The 8,843-nt window shown below is 38.0% G+C and overlaps 1 long non-coding RNA gene across 1 annotated transcript; it reads left to right on the top strand.

Moving 5' to 3' along the window:
* Positions 1-4,515: 4,515 nt before the first annotated feature.
* LOC117482522 lies at positions 4,516-5,564 on the top strand. Its single transcript, XR_004555895.1, has 4 exons — positions 4,516-4,525; positions 4,749-4,838; positions 4,939-4,967; positions 5,496-5,564. It is a non-coding gene; the product is annotated as an uncharacterized LOC117482522 (long non-coding RNA).
* Positions 5,565-8,843: the final 3,279 nt, after the last annotated feature.

The raw sequence follows: 8,843 nt of genomic DNA, 5'->3' as shown, positions 1-8,843 counted from the left end.
CATTCATTTCTGATTTAACATCCTTTAATTATGCTCTCACATTCCCATACATAGTTATACTGTATATATCTGATCTATAGTCTACAGCAGGGGTACTCAAACTTTTTTATTAAAGGTCCAGTTGTGAACTTTATACAAGGTCACTGGTCCGGATCAATGCCAGTAAAGTCCCCCCCCCCTACCGTCTCTGCGTAGAATAGTAGCAACAAGAACCTGTGGGCTCACCTGCGCCCCCTTCAGTGCGGCAGAGGTTATGGCTGCCTCTCCTGGTGCTTTTTTCATTGCCGTTGTACGATGAGACCAGCGAGCCTAAATATCATATATACGTAAAATAAGTTATTTAGAGACTATGGATGGCGAGGATAAATGTAATAAAGGGATCTATAAACATTACATTGGTGACCTACAGTGAGATGGTAACAGGCATGCGCTTAGGGCCCGCTTTCCAGACAGTTTCTGTGGGGTGACGCATTCTGAGGTGAGGCAGATCTCATCTGTGCCTCACCTTACCCCACAGTAAATGGCTTGAGCGCGCTCACAAAATAAGTGGCCGCGCTAAATTAGTGCCCGCGCTCCAGCAAGTTACTGTGGGCTTACGAGAGGCAGAGCTCGTCCCTGCATCACTTCTCATCGCTCCCGTAGCGGAGCTCGGCAAATTTGCTGATTTTGACTATAAAAAGCGATTGGAATCATACATAAATCACACTTACAACACAGATCAGTGGAGACATTTTATTATTATTATTATTTAGTTTTTCTTTAATTGTTTTTCCGTTACATTGGAGTATGACAGGTGAGGCTCTGCCTCCCCTGACTGCACGTCGCTGATACATACAGTATGGTGGATTGAACTAGTGGGAGAAATGGCACTGTTTGTCTGTAGTCAATGCTTTGAACCTCGGCAAAAAAGGCATTAGAAGCATTAGAAAGTCAAGGTAAACTTGCGGTTAACTTGCGGTCTGCTTGCGTGTCACGCTCGCACACACAAGTAAATATATATGCACGTTCATTCTCACAACGCGTCAGACACAAGACGCGCATACATGATGATGTACATTAATTTATCAGAATCAGAATTTTTTTTTTTTTTTTTTTTATAATTTTTTTTTATTTTTATAATGGGACACAGGGTTCGGTCCGGATTGATTTCCAGTTCGGTCCGGATCTGGACCTTGGTCCGGAGTTTGAGAAACCCTGGTCTACAGTCTCTGTATATAACATCTCAATATTAGCAGTACTTGTACTCACAGTATACATTTTACACCTACACCTTAATTTCTCACAGTAACTGCTGCACATGTTCATACCTACAAGTGTTTCATGAAACATCTAAATTGTAAAATGATCCTGAATCTTTTTTTGTTTGTTAAATGTGCTCTTCAGGGAATACCAGTAAAACTAGTGTTGGTGTTTTAATGTAGAAACAGCCTCAATTTGTTTTTGCAAATTAACTATTCATTCATTTTTATAATTATAATGATAACTTGTATTTATATCAGGAAGTACTTTAACCTTATACCTGCATTTTTTACTATAACTGCTCCACATGTCCCTTTTGTATATATCTTAGCATATGATATAACCCCCCCTACTGTTTCTAATATATATTATCAAAACAATATGTTCATTACTCTGGACTGTTCTGCTTATTGCACCACACTGCATTTTGTATTTTCCGTACTAACAAAAATAAAGCTAAATGAAATTTAAATCAGCTTCCTGTTGAAAATGATTTTTACAGATTTTTGATTTTCTTTTTTTAAGCTGCAGCAGATTTACCTTATTGTCTGCACTCAGGGAACAGAGGAAGTGATTCTGATTGACTTGTATTTAAACAGGTCTTTTCGATATTCTGTCAGTGTTCCTGTCAAAGTTCATTGCTCTTGTGTTCCTGGTTCCACAACTTTTAGTTTAGGGTCCTTTATTTAACCTTTCTAGCTCCCTCAGTTTCATGTTGTTTTTATAAGATTTATTTTAATGAAGCGCTTATTTGGTTATATATACATACATCTCTTTTTGTTTCTTTATTTGGGTCAACCTGCCTTCCTCACCACCCTGATAGAACTGCCAAAGATGAACTGTATGATTTGTCTAACATACTGTTATGCATTCTTGGAGAGTGGAGAAGAGCGTCGTCTAGGAAGGTAGAGAGGCTGCTTTGAGAATGGCCCATCGGGAAGAGGCTAAAACACCTGGCTCGGTTGTGGTGGAAATATATCGAGACACACAAACACATAATAATAAAAGGGTGAGGAAACCTTTCCGTTATACTGAAATCAAGATTCTTGAAATAAACAGTCTTTTAGGGAGTTTATTCTTGCAAGAAGGTACATCGTCACAGAGTGTCGAGCAGTCTGCAGCAAAAAAGAAAAGTCAGAAGGTCTGCAGAGGGTCTTATATTCACATTTTCACACCAAGAATAGAAGAGGAGGGGCTGTGACAATCAGAAAAGATAAACATACTATATATAGGATTCTTTTAAACACATCTGCTAGCAAATGGAGATTAATCATGTCTGCACTCCACAAAAGGACAAGACCATTAACATTACAACGACAAATAGCTCTATTTACGACTCATTTAGGTCAGGACAGTTGTTTCTACCTGTTGTGAGAAATAGCTTGAAAAAGAAGAACAGAGGGTGAACTTTAAATAGTCACTCAGCGTGATAACATGTTCCATTACACAGTGTCCAGGAGACTTTTTGAAACCCCCTGATTAACATGCTGTCAGCTTTCAGACAGCTCCTCCAGTTCAGTCAGTCTGTTAACCACATCTTCACAAAAACGCTTCTTCAGTTCTCGGAAAAATAAAAATAAATCTGCAAAGATACAAAGAGGAACCACCAAGTTGTTAACATTCATTAAAATCTTAGCATGCTCAACTTCCTCTTTTGTTTTGCTGATGAAGAGCGTATGTCTACAGTGACCCTCATTGAGAATAAACAAAGACAAGACATTCAGCGAAATGCATCACACTTAGAAATCTGATGATAAAAAAGTGTTTTACTTTATTTATAACACAAAAGACTGAGAGATGAAATGCTAGTGTCACACATGAAGTCAACAACTATCAGAGGAGAGATGAAGTCAGAATTAGGAAATGACTTCTAAACCACAGGAAGCAGATGTTGAGTTATAATTAAAGAAGCAGCAGTTTAGAGACTCTGACAGTCGAGAGCCAGAGACCGAGAGAGAAGCACGATGTCTGAATTCAGAAGGATCATAATGTCTTCATTCCTGATGCTGCTGCTCCACTTTCCAGGTGAGATTACTGTGTTAGTAATGTGTCGAAGTAAGTGAACTCTTGGACACTCAAACCCGCATAGAGAGACATTTGAAAAACTTCCGTATCTAAAATGATCATCACTCTTTTCTCCAACAGTTGCAGAAATGAAACGTTACTCCAACATTGTCAGAGTTGGAGATGAAGTCACTTTGCCTTGTGAAATAGTTAAACATCATCAGGATAAGGGTGAGAGTACTATTTGGTACTTCTATTCAGAGAACACACCAGCAGAGACGCTGTTTGAATGCAGGCAGATTAAGAATGAAGCCAAAGCTAAATCAGAGAGACTGAGAGTTACAGAGAAATGTTCTCTGGTTATAAAGAAGGTCACAGAGGAGGATGTTGGGCTTTACTTGTGCAGACAGTTCGGATCAGACTCTGAGGTGTATCTGTCAGTTGTTACCAGTGAGTATTTACATCATAATGTTTTCAAACTGTCTTGTTAAAACAATACACTGAAACATTACAATAATTATGATTACAGTGATGAAGTTAATGTTACTCTTGTTGTCTTTCTCTCACAATATCTCCATCTTCAGTGACTGAACATCAGGACAATGATGAGGTGACGTTACGCTGCTCTGTGGTGCCATATAGACGGTGTAGACACACAGTGAAGTGGCTGCTTCAGGGTCGAGATGTGGTTAAAGATCACAGAGAGATAAAGACATCACAGTCTTACTGCTCTGCCTCTGTGACATTTCTGACTTCTCATTTTAGTTACACAGAAAGGTCTGAGTTGTTTACTTGTAATGTAACAGCTTTTGACAAAGTGCAGACCTTCAGCCCTCAGTCCTCAGGTGAGAACATGATGATCTGTTTGAAGTCACTTTTTACTGGTTTAAAAAAAAATACTTCAATATTTGTTCGTTTTATGGACGATTACAATTGAATAGTTTGTTAAGTTTTGTCCATCTGTTTAGGTGAGGACAAAAAAAACCCAGCAACAAATAATCGACCACCACCAACAACAAAAACAACAACAACAACAACAACAGCTAAAATCAACAAAAAAACAGGTACGGTTAACTTGATTTACTTGTAAAGTGTTTGATGGCTACAGAACCTCAGCTGTTTCTCTTCAGTCCTCAGGTGAGAATATGATGAGCTGTTTAAAATCATTCATCCTGATGCATCACATCTTTATGTCGTGATGTGAGATGATTACTGCATGTTTGTTTTGTATACATTTACAGCATTTTGTTATTTCATTCATTAAGGTGGTGATGCAGGGAAGGTGACTACAATTAAACCAACATGGACAGCAGTGAAAATTAGGAAAAAAGGGAAAACCGAAGATGCACCTGATAACGACAACAATCAAACAGGACAAGACAATAAACGTAGTGACTAATAGAAACACTCCTTTTACAGTTAAAAAATACATGTTTTCATTCAATTAAAGACAAATAGATAGAAACCTGTGAGTATATGTAACTCTTGTAACTTCTCTCTTCCAGGTTGGTGGAGGTGTATCATCGTTGTGATAGTGGGTGTTGCAGCACTCACAATAATCACTGTGGCTGTCATCAGACGGAAGAGGACTCAAGGTGAGGACATTCACACATTATACTTTACAAACAACAAGCTTTTGATGAACCTGGGTTTTAACTGTGGAAGATTAAGTTGATTCTGTTTTATTATTTTCAGGGAAGGAAACACAGACCAATGATGAGATGGTAAGTTTTGAAATCGAAAAAACAACAAGCATTTCTGACTTTGTTATGCAGAAAGTAAGAGGTCAAAAGATTAATTATTGCATATTTAATACATATATACATACATACATACATACATACATACATACATACACACATACATACATACATACACACATACATACATACATACATACATACATACATACATACATACATACATACATACATACATACATACATACATACATACATACATACATACATACATACACATACATACATACATACATACATACATACATACATACATACATACATACATACATACATACATACATACATACATACATACATACATACACACACACACATCCATCCATCCATCCATACATACATACACACATACACACATACACACATACATACATACATACATACATACATACATACATACATACATACATACATACATACATACATACATACATACATACATACATACATACATACATACATAACTAATCATAATACATTTTATTTGTGCAGGCTGACCCTGAAGATGGTGTTTCCTACGCCTCCATCAGCTACACCAGGAAGAGCAGCAGGAAAGCCAGGGTAAGATTTCTCATTGTTTAAACTGATCACCAGTGTTAAAAGAGTATATTAAAACCTATCATTTACTTATAACTAAGTTGTTATATATTTATGATCTATTAATCTGATATCAGTCTCTCTGATTTTAATCTTAAGGCCGGTTTGATATATACATATATTCTGTGTGTATCCACTGTCACAAGCCGAAAAATCACATTTTCTTACTGGTCACATTGGCTATGACTGTATAAGAAATTGACTAATTACGACTGTATAAGAAATGGACTAATTACCATTACTTCACTATTTGGTTTGAGGACTGCCTTTTTAAGCCTTGAGTTTTGCATTTTGTTTGTTATTATCTTCGTTTTTGCTACCAGAAGTGGAATGACAGGGTGAATCTTTGTACAACTGAACGCTGCAAAACAATTTGTTATGTGATAACTTTACCCAAAATTTCTACACATTCACCAAAAACATAAAAGATCCCTTTCGTAAAATGACAATATACAGGGTTAAAGTTGTAAGGCGAAAACAGGAAGAGCAACCAATCACGGTCAACGCAGTGGTACAAACGTGCCAATCACAATGTAGCCCCGCCCTAAATCACACTTTGCTTTATCGTCTATTTTACTTACCATCAACTCATCAGGAAAATGTTTACTATGGTAATACATCAAGTGGGAAGTAGGGTCATTTCCACAAAGACTTCTGTACAATCTGACTGCTTTTTGGAACCAGATGTGTTTCCCCCTGCTGGCCATGAGAGGGAATGCAGGTTTAATGCACTTCCAAAAGCTGAAGCAGAGGGAATGACTCAGTTGTTACATGGCAGCAAAATCAGGACTTTCAGAACTTTTTTATTTGCATTTCATGAGATTTACTCTTTCCCTCCAGACTCACCTTCATGATGATGATGAAGATGATGCAGTGACCTACAGCACTGTGAGAGTTCCCTCCTCTTCCTCTGCTGCCTCCGCTGATCCCAGCCTCCTCTACGCCACCATCAACAAACAGAGAAAATAACACCATTAAATGTTGTATTTAAAGTTGTAAACTAAATGGCATGCTAGATTTAGAATTGTAAGCAGGGGTTTTTCTAGAAAGATACGGTATGAGGGCAATACTGTGGCGCTGATCTTATAAGATTTATAAATTCTTGTGAGAACATGACACCCGTATAATAAATAGCGTCACAGACGTAAACAATAAAGCTTCCTAAAAATAAAACTGTATCTGCCGTCTGACGCTCGATTTGACACAATATTCATAGTTTTGGGAGTAATTATAACATTTTTGTCGAACAGAAATATTGTTTTCTGGCATCACTTTAACATTTTACGGGGGGGAAATCAGCATTTAGGTATGAGGGTGTCGACGTAATTAAGAGGACACAGAGCTCATGTTACCCAGTTTAGACAAAACCCTGGCAAGGGCAAAGCGAGCAGAGTTATAATAAGATTTATATTAATGATATTTGGCTTGTATTGGCTTAATAGCATCAAACAGAGAATACAGCAGCAGCTTTATGAAAACATGTGAGTCCCTCTAGAGGTGGATTGTGAATAAGGGGCAGACATGTTGGATATAAACTGTATTCTTAATACTTACAGCATGGGCATAACATGTATTGTATTGTCATTATTTTTGATCTAATGCTGTTTGTTATATATTTTAATGGAATTTTGTTTTTTATTCTGTGCATTTCATTGTTTTGTATTTCACTAAATAAAGTGACCTATGAACCTTTCTTGTATGGTTTGACTCATGACATAGCTTTCACAACCTGGACTGAATATCATTACTTACTTACACCTACACTGCCTTTTGTGACTGCTGTTCATCCTCTATATATATATATATATATATATATATATATATATATATATATATATATAGGCATATGCATATCTACGCCCTGCTGTTTTTTTCTATTACATATTCCTTTATGTACATCACTCTGCACTCTCCTGCTTTCTGCACCTTCAGCATTAGTCAAGTCAAAGTCAACTTTATTGTCACTCTTTCAGTTTATGTGTACAGACAGAGAGATACTGTTTCCCACAATCCCGAGAATTAAGAAATACAAATATATATACAAAGAACACAACAGTCAATATATACAAAACTTGAATGATGAATATATTACAGTAAAAAATGTCCATTAGTGCAAAGGACTGTCCATCCAGTCAGCCTCTGAATCACACCGTGATGCAGCTGCTGAGGATGCTCTCGATAGCGCCTCGGTAGAAGGAGAGCATGATGGGGGGGGGGAAAGCTCCTGCTCTATTCAGTTTGCAGATGAAGAGGCGCTGCTGGGCTTTCTTGGTGATTGACGTGGTGTTGTTACTCCAGGAGAGATCCTCAGTGATGTGCACCCCCAGGCAGTGGTGGTTCTAGAACATTTTACATGGGGTGGCAAAGGGGGGGCAAGAGGTCATGCCAGGGTGGCATGGGAGGGCGGACAGTACGTGGTATTTTATACTGTATATAACCATGTATTGCAGCGACGTGCTGTCAGTGGAGGCAGGGGAGGCAGAGCCTCACCTGTCATACTCCAATGTAACGGAAAAACAATTAAAGAAAAACTAAATAATAATAATAATAATAAAATGTCTCCACTGATCTTGTGTAAATGTGATTTCTGTATGATTCCAATCGCATTTTATAGTCAAAATCAGCAAATTTGCCGAGCTCCGCTACGGGAGCGATGAGAAGTGAGGCAGGGACGTGCTCGGCCTCTCGTAAGCCCACAGTAACTTGCTGGAGCGCGGGCACTAATTTAGCGCGGCCACTTATTTTGTGAGCGCGCTCAAGCCATTTACTGTGGGGTAAGCCTGTTCCCATCTCACTGTAGGTCACCAATGTAATGTTTGTAGATCCCTTTATTACATTTATCCTCGCCATCCATTGTCTCTAAATAACTTATTTCACGTATATATGATATTTAGGCTCGCTGGTCTCATCGTACAACGGCAATGAAAAAAGCACCAGGAGAGGCAGCCATAACCTCTGCCGCACTGAAGGGGGCGCACGTGAGCCCACAGGTTCTTGTTGCTACTGTTATTCTACCGCAAACAACAAACTAGACTTTTGAAACTACAGGAAGATAAGGAGGACTTTTACAAAACAGTAATAGAGATTGTTGTCCAGAAGGATAGCATGGACTTATATTCATCTTCAAGTCAAGGTAAGACCACAACTGTAATGAAAATGGGATCTTACTTAGAAAGAACAATCCAATATTTAGATTTTGGGTATCCTTTTGTTGATCGGTCTCTTTAAAATTAATCATAGCAT

Source organism: Trematomus bernacchii, unplaced genomic scaffold (assembly GCF_902827165.1).
Source record: "Trematomus bernacchii unplaced genomic scaffold, fTreBer1.1, whole genome shotgun sequence".
NCBI classification, from domain to species: domain Eukaryota; kingdom Metazoa; phylum Chordata; class Actinopteri; order Perciformes; family Nototheniidae; genus Trematomus; species Trematomus bernacchii.
Note: the sequence above shows the minus strand (reverse complement) of the source record. Positions and strands in the feature narration are given on the sequence as shown.